Genomic DNA, 13,605 nt, shown 5'->3' with positions numbered 1-13,605 from the left:
GAAGAGCAAATGTCCACCAGAGATCAGTTTTTCTATTCACTCATGGAATGGATCAGATCAAAAGAACAGGGACAACACAAACCCTAAAATGCACAGGTCCTCACATGCTGAAACCATTTCTCAACCTCTTCTTTGCTAGATTGGGAGGGGGGGCAAGACATCAGGGAAGAGAGATGTAACTTGGTTTACTGGACACTCCTAATCAAGCTCTAGTGCCTAGGATCGAAGATTAGTTGATTAAAATCCAATTTCAAAGCTTATTAACTTTTGAATGAGAAATTCTGCTATGGTGAGCTTACTTGGGCAAGCTATTTCTGGCTTGGCAGAAGTGGCTGTCAGGGAAAAACAGCTCTTTGCTTATCAGCACCCAGCTTAGATTAGACCCAGATGAGGCAAGAGGATTACACCTCCTCAGACCACTTTAAATCAAGACTAAATGAACAAGAGGACTTCCCTTAAGCTGGATATTAAAACCAGCTGGGCATTTCCCCTTCATGCCACCACAGCTCATTTGAAAGGCACGCAGAGCCTTTGTGTTGTTTTGCTAAGTTACCCAAATTTCACTTTCCTGCATGGTATTCTGGTCAGGCTGGCAAGTGACAGCTCTGAAGTCTCAAGGTATCTTCAGCCCACATCCTCCTTGCCCAAGCAACTCCTTCTCCTTACAACAGCTGTGCCACCATGTCCAGCTCTGACAAAAAGGCAGGAAAAGGGCAGGAAACCCTGGCACTGCCGGCTGAGAGAGGTGACAAGCCAAGCTGAGGTCTGTTTGCCACAGGCTCTTTATCCTGAGGGACATAAATCCCAGCTCCTAACCAGGGATCCTTTCAGGATACCCAAGTATATTTTAAAACATGTAAGATACAGAGTCATGGAATCATTTAGGTTGGAAAAGACCTCTTAAGGTGTCGGGTGGAGCTGCATCCTGGAGCTTTAGGGTTGTACACATTCCTGGTCCTCAGGACAAATGGGGGTTAAGCACTGCCTTTGGGGAGCCAGTTCACCCCATCCCCTCCTGTTTGAGCTAATCCTCATACTGCTTGCAGAGTTTCCCAGTTTCTCTGCTCTTTCCCAGGCACAGCAACCACAAAGAAGAGAACTGCAACACACAGCAAACTTTTTCAGGTGGTAAGGGCCCATTTCTCTCTAAGGTAGAGAGTTTTTCAGAACATCTCTCATCCAGGGAAACAAACAATGGGCTTCACCTCTCGTGCAGAAGGACTGAGTTTATCGGCCCAATGCAGTCATTGACAGGGACTCACACTTGTGTTGCAAAGGTCTGGGTCTGTCTCTTGTCCTGCTCACAGTGAAACACATGCTGTGTCCTCAGAAAGCACCAGAACAAGAGGAGGTTACCACCAAAGCAGGAGGGAAAAGGCAATTCCTGCTGTTGTACTTAAAAGAGGGAAAGCAGCAGGCAGTGTGGGTGACCAAGTTTGTTTGAAGAGTGGTTGGTGACAGCTACATGACAAATACTTTGTCTCTCTGGGAGGCACCTCAGTAGCTTCTTTCCTCTCTCCTGCTGTGCTCCAGGAATCATGGACACATTGACCAGAGCAGCATGGTTGAAGGAATTCTGCCTCCAGACACTTTCAGACCCAACTGCAAACAGCTATCAGATCAGTAAATGACACTGCAAACACTGACTTCTCCCTGGTTCAATTAAATCTTATCTTTAACCAAGGAAAAAGGAAAACAGCCTTGCAACCTGCCTCAGGTACACATGAAGTATGCAGGAGCTCTTCAAAAGGATTCCTGCTCCTGTAGATCAGGCACAGGCTTTCAGAAGAAGAAAATCAGTTATTTCCACACATTTTTTGCACTGTTCAACCAGGTTCCTGTTACACACAGTGCCTCCAGGGGAGGAAGCCGTGTGGACAGCACAAAGCAGAGGCCTCCCCCATCCCTGACAAACCCTGAGCATGTGATAACAGAGAGACAAGGGTACAGCTGCAAACTTCACCTCCACATGGGCACAGCAGGGATCAAGCCTCTGAAACCAAGCCCACAGAAAACTTTGAACACAGAGAAAAAACGTTGGCATAGAAGTGCTGCAGCATGAGACCTCCCTGCTGGTGGTGAGGCCACTCTTGCCTTGGGGAAAGAGCAATGTGTGTCTGCCCTAGACCACAGAGAGGTCAGGATGGAAAGGCACAGAAGTTTCTTCTGTGAGTAAAAAGCAGTTTTTTAAACTACCTCTAGAAGGAGAGCCTGACTCTCATGTTATTCAGCCCACACCACCACACCAGCCCAAAGGGCTAAGGGTGCCCACCCAGCCTGGAGGTCAGCATGGGTCTGAGTGCCACCCTTGAGCTCCACCTTGTGCCCCCAGGAGCAGCAGGCCTGCTCCCTCCTGCAAGCCTGCCTTGTGTATTCCAGCAGCAAGCTACAACTGAGCTGTGAAATAACACTTGGAAGCAAAGCAACACCAGATCAGCCAGGCAAACGCTGAGGAGAGGTGACAGTAACAAGGAAGGTTATGTTTAGCTTCACATCTGTGCTGTTTGGAAGCTCTCTTCACAGGGAAGGAAAAAATAGCTTAAGAATAAATCTTTTACTTGGAAAACATCCAGCCTGGGAATAAAAAACAAGAGTCTAAGAGAATGAGTAATTGGATGGAGAAAGATTGTGGAGCAGTGAGGTCAGGGCATGCAAGGAGCACAAAGGAAGGACCACCAGGACAGGAAAGATTTGAGGAGAGCAGCCATCTTTGGGGCAGACTCCAGCTGTCTCACCAGGATCATCTTTTGGAGGGGAAAGAACAAAGCCCTGTGCTGCCTCCTCTTTGCAGAAACCACACTCCTACAACAGGGGGAACCATCTCCTTTCTTCCCTGGGCTCTTCCCTCCCAAAGCTCAGCAGAAAGCCAGATGCCAGGCAGGAACTGGGAGCTACTGGTGAAGGAAGCCCAGTGTGGAAGACATGGAAAGTCACTGAATCTGGGACTCATTTTGGAGCCAGCCACTCCACACAGTATTCTAACATCATGGAGTCCACCTGCATCTCCTCTGAAATGCCCCAGTCCCTCCTTCTCTGTCCTCACCCAACCCCACCTGAATCCCATCCTAGTGCAGCAGGAAGTGCCAGCACTCGCATAGAAAGGCACACCCTGTTGGCTCAGGACCATTTCAAGCACACATCATTGCAGGCACATTCCCATTTAGTTTTCCAATGCCCCAGGAGCCAACGCACCATGGCAGCAACAGGATGCTTCTCTGCCCAGCCCAGTCCCAAGCAAGCAGCACCATGCTTGGTTAAAGCGCCAGACAAACAACCATCCAGGCCACGTAAGCCAGCTCCAAACAGGCTTGCTAGGGATATTTCCCCATTACTGCTTCAGTGCCATGTGAGAGATCTGAGTCCTGCTGCATTAGAGGTGCTTGAAAATCCAATTTCCTTCCCCAAAAAATGAGGCATGTTTGCACCTGCCTCAACCCCCCTGCACCCTGCATAAGGTTGGAGCGACCGGCTGAGCAATGAGTGCAGAGCCCACATGGCATTAATCCTCCATGATCATATCAGAAATCCAAATCTCTAATTTACTTCATCCTGAAGTCACTTAAATGTAAGCATCACTCCTGGTCCTACTTCTGTATTTATTTTTCAGGTTGCAGATATAATTGTTATACTGAGGATGCCTTAGTTGTGATTATAAATACCCAAACTCCCATGCCTATGTATGTGCAGGCACGCATCCACACACACTCATTCTTCTACCTCTTGAGAAATGGGTCTGTTCCGCTTTCTTCTGCTACTGATAAAATATTGATTAGGGAATTTGAAAATTTGAAATGATTTAGGAGTCCCTGGATGGGAAACGTAATGTACTGTGCCAGTCGCATTATGAGCCATCCATCACCTGTCAGCAAGCAGCAAGAAAGTGACAGAATCAATACAAACGTGTCTGAAGATGGGTTTAATTCATTTCCCTTCCCCCTCAGGCCATGGCTGGAGCATCCCAGCCGGAGGAGGAGGAAGCTCAGTAACACCAGCCCAACCTCAATCCACCCAAAGTGCAGGGGGGTTAGCTTCTTCCTTGGCAGTCCAACCACACCAGGGCCAACATGGGTGACCTTGGCCACATTCCCAGGCCAGCCAGCCAGGAATTTGTAAATCAGATCCTGAGAGCTGCATTCAGCTGCCCTTGTGCCCTAGGATACCTGCAACATCCACGTGGGTCACAGCACCTGCACAGCTCCTACTAGAAACTGCTTTGATTGGCTTGGGCAGGTTGTTATTTGTCCCTAAAGCCTCCCCATGGGTGGTAATTCCAGCCTGTCCCAGCACATTTTACGCCATGAAACACTCCCATAGATTGGCCTGCTTTCAGAGGGACCAGACTGGCCAGCAGACAGTGTGAATCTCTCCTTGCTTCCCTACTTCCCTTCTGCATCACCCACCTTTAGTCAGCACGGCCTGATCCAGCTCCTCGTTCCTCAAGCATTTGTTGTTCTTACTCTCACCAAGAGTTTTAAAATAAAATTTTAAAAATATATTAAGGGGTGAGCAGAATCCATTCATAGGGCGATCCATCATCCTCCCGCATTTTGCAGATGGATTCAATTGGCCTGTGATCCTGTTTTGCAGATTCCCTTGGAGCACTGTAATTCATCCTGCAAGGCATTTCAAATGAGACTGGACAGAGCACCAGAGAAATGACAGGAGTCGGGTGCCCTGCCGTGCTCCCCAGGAGCAGGGAGGGTGACCAGGCAGGCTATTGCTCATGTCTGATTACAGCTAATTATTGCAGGGCACACCGCAGGAGGTGATGGCAGCACAAGGGCAGCTCAGACAAGCCAGCAGAGTTCCCCAATGCTGCTCCTTAACTCATGCCAGCCCACTGTGGGCTGTGTTGGGCAGCAGCATTAACCCTGGCTGTAGAGCACCCAGTGTGGCACAAGGGATGTCCCACAGCACAAAACAACTTTGGACCTGCCAGCTGTGGGTGGAAGAGCCAACAGCCTGCTGGGTAGGAAGAGGAGGATCTCCAAGCTTCCACCCTGACTGGCTCTTTGTCCTGACAGGAGCCTGACAGACATCCCTCCCCTCTTCCTGACATCTTTCAAGGCTTCAGGAAGGTGGCACAGGCCAATGGATACAGGAGCAAGCACTCCTCTTCTGGGCAGCATGTTTCTCCTCTGTTCTTTGGCTGATGATGTGGCTGCAGGTAGGACTTCTTGGACAAAACTTCCTCATTTACTTTGATTTTAACTCCATTATTTAATAGACTGCAAAACCCTTAATGTGGGAGTCTCAGCTACTGCGACTGTGCAATTCACTCCAGCTACATCCCCTCTACCTCACCATCCCTATTAGACTCAATAAACGGTTCCAAATCCAGCAGAAGTGCTCTATTTGCTGCCTAGTATACCATATAATCTTTTCCAGAGGTAGTATTGATCTTATTAAACCTGCAGCCATTGAGTCCTCCAATGTGTCTCAGCATTTGCTTGCCTACAGCAAAGCAAAGCACCTCTTCCAACCCCACAGCAGCATGCAGATGACAGCACCAGCCTACACTGACCCGGAGACAAGAGGATCAGTGCATTCCTGAGAACAATTTAATAGTCAGTAGAGCCATGGCTTTAGGGTATTTAGTCAGAAGCAATATCCCGTCTCAAAAAGAAATGTCTGAGTAATTCTAACTGTAAGGGACAGAAATTAGGGACTAATTCAGGCCGTAACAGGTACTGAATGCCGAGTCCAGAAGCAGCTCTGCTCGTGGCTAATGGATTTTGCACACTGAGACTGGCTCAGGGCTCTCAGCTCATCCCCCCAGAACGCTCACAAGATTCACTTGCAGCCACTTTGCCAAATTTTCCTCACCCATCCATAAAGGGAGAAACTCATGAGATTATTTGCACGGTCCTCTCCAAACAAGCAACCCTTCCCACAGCACAGAAGCTGGCTCCAGATGACAGAGGAGAGGCTGTAGGAGGCTAGGCAAGGAAAGCACCATTAAGATGCAAAGCACAGAGCTGGAATTCTAAAAAAACGGATATATATCCACATCTGTATGTGCAGGTACATGAAGCTCACCAATTTGAGGGAACACAGCACCACGGTGTGCTGGGAAGGCAGAGGCACAGAGCACAGGCTAACCAGATGTTTGTCTGACAGAGCCTCAGCTCTGGGTTATGTTCCCAGGCTGCCCTGGCAGCAGCATCCAAGGAGAGGACAGATGGCAGCTCCACAGCAGAGCATTAGGACCGTGACTCGTGTCTTTCCTCCAGACAAGGCTCTGGTGCTGCCAGCTTAGAGCAGGCACTGCAGGAAAGGGTGATAAGTGGCCTCTGTCTGGCCCAGAGGCGCTGGGGTGCCAAGCAGAGGGGAGAAGGAGGCACAGCTTCCACCCCTTTGACATTGGTGCTGACCCAGTTGTGTCAGCCCATCCGTCACCCTGCTGGCTCCTGCCGGGGCCCCAGGACCTGCAAAGGTGGCTACACGTGTTGGACTATTTGTCTTCTCAGGTTCTGGGGACACGGGGGCTGACAGCCCTATCAGTTATCTCACAAAGCAGAGCCCTAACACAGCCCCAGAGAGCAGGACAGGGAATAACCCCAGGGAACGAGAGAATGTCAGAACCACGTGGCTCCCAGTTTCCCAGGGAAAGGCAAAGCACCAGTACAGCCTGAGAAATTAAATCCTTGCAAGAAGTATGTGGGGAAGAACCCTGGAAGCTGAAGCTCTCAGTTATCACCTGCCATCTCTTCTTAGACAAAAGCAAGCTGCTTCTGCAACAGGCATTTTCAACACTGACCTATTAAGCTTTGTCCTGGGATGTGCCCAGGCTGGGAGACCTAAACTTCTCCTGCACCAAGCCCAACTAACCCTCCAGCCTTCAAGAAGGCACATCAGTGCTCTGAGAACCAGCCACCCACTCACACACTGCTACGAAGAGGAAGAAACACTGATCCAACAGCCCAAAGAAGTCATTCAAACCTACATGATGCTCACACATGCTGGAAGCAGCAGGTAGGGCCCTGGACCTCTGTGCCAGAGGAAAACCATGATATATGGTTTTCATATAACACAACAACAGCTCATCAAGATGCTGAAAGCACCAGGCACAGAGGTCAGAGGACTAAGAAATGTACTACAAGTCCTCAGAACACATCAGTGGGATGTCACATCATTTTATTCTAAAGAACAGCTGAAGAAGTGCCCTGCTCCCCACATTGCCAAACCAAGGCTCCTCCAGCCAGTGCAAGTATTTCTAGAGCACACATACACCCAAGCTGTGCATCAAGGCAGCTCCTGGCTTCCCCCATAAGCTGGTTTTTAGGTAGGGATCCCCACGTGAGTGATTACAGCCCAGCTTATCACCGTCACCCAAAGCTGCCCACCTGCCCTGCCAACACCTCCAGCAGAGCAGGATCCCAGCCAGCACCAGTTCCAGGATCTTCCCCAGCCGTTCAAGAAACAGGCAGAAGGCAGAGCCTGAGCCAAGGCTTTGTAAAATAGAGCGTGTCGTAGGTGGAGAGGAGGGGAGACAGCTCTTTGAGCAAGTAATTTCAATTGCCTTGAGAAAACAGGTTGTTAAAATGATAGAAATAAATGGGTTGTTTGAGCAGCCTCAGAAATGCTTTCAGAGAAAGCTTCCAGGTAGGAACATTGATTGCAAATACTTATTAACTGCTCCTTCATTATCAAAGAGATGTGATACATATGTTTACAAATTTTGATACATTTTTATTAAAACTACTTAACTGTTTGGTTCTCTAAACCTTCCCAGAGGAACTGTCACCAAGCAACTCCCTAAACACAACTTCCACTCCTGCACAGGCAGGCGTGGGCACCGCAGGAGTCACTGGAGCATCTGCCCGTACTGAGGAACACGTGGCACCAGTGCTAGACCCAAAATGGCCCTTTGATCCCAAAAAAGGAGGCTCTCACTTCAGAAGATGTGTGATTGGGTCACTCACCCACCTTTGTCCACTTGTGAAAGCCAACAGCCAAGAGACTGTAGGTCCCTCTAACTCAGCCTTGTCTCCCACAGGAACTGGGCTTGATGCTAATGGCAAGAATCAAAGAGAAGTTGGAAGTGTTTTCCCAGGATGATTCTCCAGCTCCAAGCAGCCTAGCACTTACAAACTCCCAAGCTGTAAATTGCTTCAGGGCTGTGTTTAAGCCCATCATCAAGAGTTATCTGCCATGAAATTGCCAAGTTCCTTTTTAAAGGTTCATGATATTTTTTGGCCGCCACAACATCCCAGGACAACACATTTCCAAGGCTGAATTAGGTCTCTCCACACACACAACATGTAAAGCTATTTGATTTAAACCTGAAGTCCAGTATTTTCTTACCCTGCAGGAGACAATAACCTTCTAATCATCTTCTTGGGTGATTTTATCCACGTCTCAAGTCCTCCTTGTTGATGCTTTTCCCAAGCTGGTGAGTCCTGACCTAGACTACCCTCAGAGGGAAGCTGTGACACCAAGTTATATAAAGCACAGCTCCTTGCTCTTGCCAACATCTTCTCCAGCAGTAACATCAAGCGTGAGCGATGCCCTGTGCTGGGACAAGTGTTCTCCTCTGGGGCTCCTCCCTGGAGCTGCTCTTCCAGGGGAGAATCTGAAGGGCTGTTTATTTTAAGCAGGCTAGAGAGAGGCACAGGCAGAAGATGGGTGAGGAGGATCCCTGCCTCAGGTCACTGCTTCAACAAGAGACATGATTTCCCTCTGAGAAAGCCTGTGCCAGAGGGATGCACTGATTGTCACCTCCTGGCTACTTGGGCAGGAGTTTCTGCCCAAAGAGGCATCATGCTGATGGCCAGATTCCTGCAGGCTTCCACAGCCTCCATCAGCCTGCTGGAAGAAAGGGGTCCTGCCAGGCCTTTTCCAGTAATCCTGCCTGAGGACTGCAATGTCCCAGCCACAAACAACCCTCTAAGTACACAAGGAGCACAGTGATGCTGGTATGGTGTGCAAGCTCCACCTGCCACAGAGATCACAGCCAGTGCACCAACACATTTTGTTTTCAGAAGCTGAAAACCCTGGTGTGCTGCCAAGTCATGGATTCTTCATCATTAGCACCTTGCCTAAGAGTACACACAGCACGGCTGGAGTTTGCAGGAGAAAATGGGAAATATCCTCTCTCCCTGTTAGAGAACACTTCATCACAACAGGAAACCCAGCAGGGCCCAAAGCAGAGACTCACAGGTACAAACTGACAGGCACAGTACACCCCATGGCTTGCATTCCCCAGGGAACACCTCCTACCAGCTCAAGCCCCAGAAAACCAGTTACACCTCTCTACACACATTGCCTCGGTGTTGTGATTCTTGTACCACTAAAGACAGGGGTGTGTTTGGGCCTTCAGCACTGCTGCAGGGTCACAAAATGGAACCAAACTCTTTGCCACAAAAGCTCAAGTCACACAGTGGGCCAAACCTAGGCTTACATCTTAGCCACACACCTTCCACAGACATCTTTGCCAGATAAGGCAATTCATCAGTCCAACAATGCTGTACCCTACATTGTTCAGTCCTAATCCAGCACCTGCAAATCCCACTGAGGGGTGGAACAGAGCATCTCTGTGACCAGCAGTCAAGCACACACAAAGCTTTGGGCTTGTCTGTACTGCCCAGGCATTATTTCTCCCACAGAGAGAATGCAGTGGAAGGACTTTTCAGACACACAGACCTCATCCCTCCCTCGCTGCAACTGTGTGGTCCCAGGGGCCTTAATTATCCAGGATCCTTCTTGCAGGGAGCTGCTCTGTGGGAACATTTGCATGTTTGACTCCTCTGGACAAGTTCTGAGGCAGGCAGCTAATCCTCTCCCAGGTCTCAATGTCATATCAATTTTCCCGTTCGAAGCTGAGCTCTCTCCATCAGGGGTTTTAAACTAATGAGACGTACTGAGGCCTTCAACTCTGGGAATATCAAATGCAGTGGGATTCAATTTCGTTTGATTTTCCTGTGGTTTTCCCTTTGTAATTAACACCAGACAGCATGCAACTTCTCTTCATCCTACCACTGGATACCATCTCCTCTCAAGACAAACATGTCAGGAAAGGTGATACTCCTACCCTACGCTGTCAAAAGCATAATAATTCTTTTTTTTTTTTTTTGCTTCCTTCCCTCCAGCATAAATATAATGCACATCCTCAAGGTACTATGCAGACCCTTATATCTCCAAGAGCAGTGGCACAGATCCCTCAGGGTTCACAGCCCCTCCTACTTCTTACTCATACAGATTATGCTCCAGAAACACCGGTGCATGGGCACAAGCTCTGAAAGGATTTAATGGGACAGTCTTTCCTGAAATCCTTAGAGGGCTGACAGTGTCCAATGTGCCCTAGCAAAGATGAGGAAACATGAATCATGGAATCATTAAGGTTGAAAAAGACCTCTAAGACAATCAAGTCCAACTGTATCTGTTTCCATGTGCACCCTTTCCAAAGGCAGCCCAGCAGTCTTCCTACTACAGCAGGTTTCCCACACTGCTAAGACACACAGCTGCCACTGGCCATTGGCTTAGAGATCACACAAGCCAATATCCACTTTTCTTAAAAAAAAACCTACAAGAGCTCAGTTTTGCCACATCTGGCCAGGACCTGCAAAAACAGCAATGCTCTGCTTGATCAGAGGGGTTTGGGACAGTCCCTCAGTGTAGCAAGGGGCTGTACAGCAAAATAACACAGTGCAAAAACCTGATCAAGAGGCAGCTCCTACAGGCACTGTTACATGAAGGTTTTGAGGGAGAATGTGTATCTTTTGGTGTCCATTACTAAACCTAGACACTGCCAACATCCTATGGCCTCAACCCAGCAGAAATCCCTGCAGAAGGGCTCTCCTGCAACCTCTCTAGACAGAAACAGATCTGAGGCAGGAAGGGAAGATACTGCTGTAAGCAAAAGCAGGTCAGATCTGCATTACACCAAGAGTGAAGCAGATCCTTCTCCACAGTTAGGAAAATAAAGGTCACCAACCTTCTGCCTCATACACCTTGACCCTGGACTCTCACTGCAGGAGCTACATCAGGGTTCAGAGCAAGACCTGGGATTGTCTCTACCATTCAAGCAGATATATTAAACACACTCTTCTTAAAGGCACAGCATATTGCATGATCTATTCTAAGTTAGCATGTAAAATACCTCATTTTTTTCAAAGAAAAAACTGTTTTGTTTACCATAACTCAGTTGTCACGTTGACTTTTCTTCACAGAATAGCAGAATCTGGAAGGGACTTACCTGGACTAATGCAGTCTGCAAATTTAAAACCATGCTCCTCCTTTGCATACCTATAACAGCCACATCCCATTTCTTACAGTGATTTCCATACCAATAGCCCAAAATGACCATTTCAAGAGATGTTGCATTGCATCTGCCCCTATGCCAGTTCCACCTTGGAAAATATATATGTTAGGAAAATATTAGGTTCATTAACCGGATGATTTGCCGCCTGAAGCTGCAGCCAACAAACTCTCCTGTACCTGCAGCACGCCCATAGGTGTTTGAGGGATGAATCCCTCCCCTGTTAATGCTGCTTTGGAAAACACCAGCCCAGCCTCTCACTGCTGTGCCAGGAGCCTGCAAGTTCCAAATGTTGAGCATCACCTCAGAGCAGAGTTCAGCACCACTTTATTATCGCTCCATCACAGAGTTCCCCGCGCTGCCTGGCAGCTCCAAATGAGCCCTCCACGCTGTGACAGCACCAGGACCACCGAGCTTTCATCAATATTCATGTCCCAGTGACACTCCAGAGAGCACTGGAAGCTCGTTTCCACCAGCAGATCATTAAACAAAGGGCAAGAGTGACCTTGCAGGACCAGCTGCGTCACTGATGTCACCAGGAGCTGAAGGGACAGAGACAGGGTCATCACCCAGGACTTCTTTTAATAAATAACAGCTCTAAATGAGCATGGCCTTGCCATGCCCAGCGGGACCCACGTGAGACTGGAAGCATCAGGGACAAAGATGCCCAAACTGCAATGTGCCTCCTCTCAGCAAACCCTGACCAGGGGGATGCTGGTGGAGGAAGCAAAACCCACCCAAACAGGGCTGTAAATCTGAATTAAATTGCTGTTTCAGGCACACTTATCCCACTGCAGGGAACACACACAACTCCCTCCAAGGGCAGGAGCATTTAGGAGCACCCCAGGGCTTCCTGGAATGCTGCATCCCAGCTCAGGGTGTTTAGCAGAGAGCTTCCCCAGGCTGTACTACAGCACTCCACATGCAGAGACTGGATTACAGACTCTAATTGCTGCCATCCATCACATTAACAATTAGCATCATGTTAATGCATTTCCACTGCTCTCGGGGGAGGATGGAGAAGGAAAAGGGAGTCTTAGTCCCAGTTTACCTCGAGTTCACTGGGAGGCCACAAAAAAGCAACTCACAGGCAAACTTTCCACATACCCAGGTTCCTTGGGATATTCCCAACCCCTGAAAAAGCCCCATAGGAAAAAAATCAGCTCATTCAGCCCTCCCAATCCAAGCAGACAGCTGCCCTACCTCCATGTTTCCACTTAGAGAAAGTAGCTGATGGAAAATCACCCCTCACTAAAAATGAGACAGCCTTGGGTGGAAGATGCCAGAGACTCTTTTGATACCCAACTCAGCTGCACCAGTTAAGGCTGATTCAGCCTCTAAACTCTTCTGTGAGCCTTGATCTCCAAATGTGCAAATGTGCTATCAAGAGAGCAACAGGCAAGCAAAGAACCTACTGTACCCCACGTGCATGGCTGCACACTGAGTCTAAGGGGATTTGCAGCACACTACTTCAGAAAAGTTTTGATTCCTTACAACTTCAAGGGGATGAAGTGCAGAAGAAGAGTAATATTTAATACATGTGCTTGAATGGCAGAGACAGCCCCAGGTCTTGGTCTGAACCCTTATGTAGCCCCTGCACTGAGAGTCCAGGGTAAAGGTGTATGGGATAGAAGAGTCAGAAACCAAAAATCTGAGGAGCAAATCTTAAAATCACAGGATTTATTTCTAAAATTATTTGCCAGCTCTGCAACTTCCACATGAAAAAAAAGTCCCCTGTATTTATAACTTTCCTCTGAAAAAGAGATTGCCTGAGCAGCAGGATAGACCATGTTCAGTCTTGGAAGAGCAGGATGTCCAAGCCCTGAGGTGAAAGATTTGCACACTCACACCCCTTTAAACCAACTCAAAGGACTGTACGGCAGCAAAAAGCAAGGTACAGACCCTCCAAAGAGCTGCCCTTAGGAGCTGGCTAGGCCTTGCATAACCACGTCTACCCCACAGGCTCGTGCCCACAGCTCCCCACACGCTCCGTCAGGGACAGGTTTCAGCCCCACAACCCGCTCCAAAGGTTCGTGCCCGCAGTTCCTAACACACCCTGTCACGGACAGGTTTCAGCCCTACAGCCCACCCCACAGGTTCGTGCCCGCAGCTCCCCACACAGCCTGTCAAGGGCAGGTTGCAGCCCCCGTGCCCACGGCTCCTAGCGCAGACCCTCTGGCGGCGCCTCCCCCTTCGCCATGAGCCTGCGCTTTAACCCTCACACCGCGACACGCCCTCAGCCCCCTCCCGACCAATGGGCGACTCTTAATCAGCATATAACCGCAATGCAAGCCGGTAGAATCAGCGTCTCACCCTAACTTAGAAGCAGCCAGGTCAGCCAGCCT

At 48.9% G+C, this 13,605-nt stretch overlaps 1 protein-coding gene across 1 annotated transcript in view; it reads right to left on the bottom strand.

Annotated features, from left to right (window-relative positions):
* Positions 1–13,590, bottom strand: part of LOC135450838 (uncharacterized) — a 118,191-nt gene extending 104,601 nt beyond the window's left edge. Inside the window, exon 1 of the mRNA XM_064719385.1 lies at positions 13,574–13,590. The gene's annotated coding sequence lies outside the window, so the exon portion shown is untranslated. The remainder of the gene's footprint in view (positions 1–13,573) is intronic.
* Between the last annotated feature and the right edge of the window lie 15 nt (positions 13,591–13,605).

Source organism: Zonotrichia leucophrys, chromosome 8, assembly GCF_028769735.1.
Source record: "Zonotrichia leucophrys gambelii isolate GWCS_2022_RI chromosome 8, RI_Zleu_2.0, whole genome shotgun sequence".
Classification (NCBI taxonomy): Eukaryota; Metazoa; Chordata; class Aves; order Passeriformes; family Passerellidae; genus Zonotrichia; species Zonotrichia leucophrys.
Note: the sequence above shows the minus strand (reverse complement) of the source record. Positions and strands in the feature narration are given on the sequence as shown.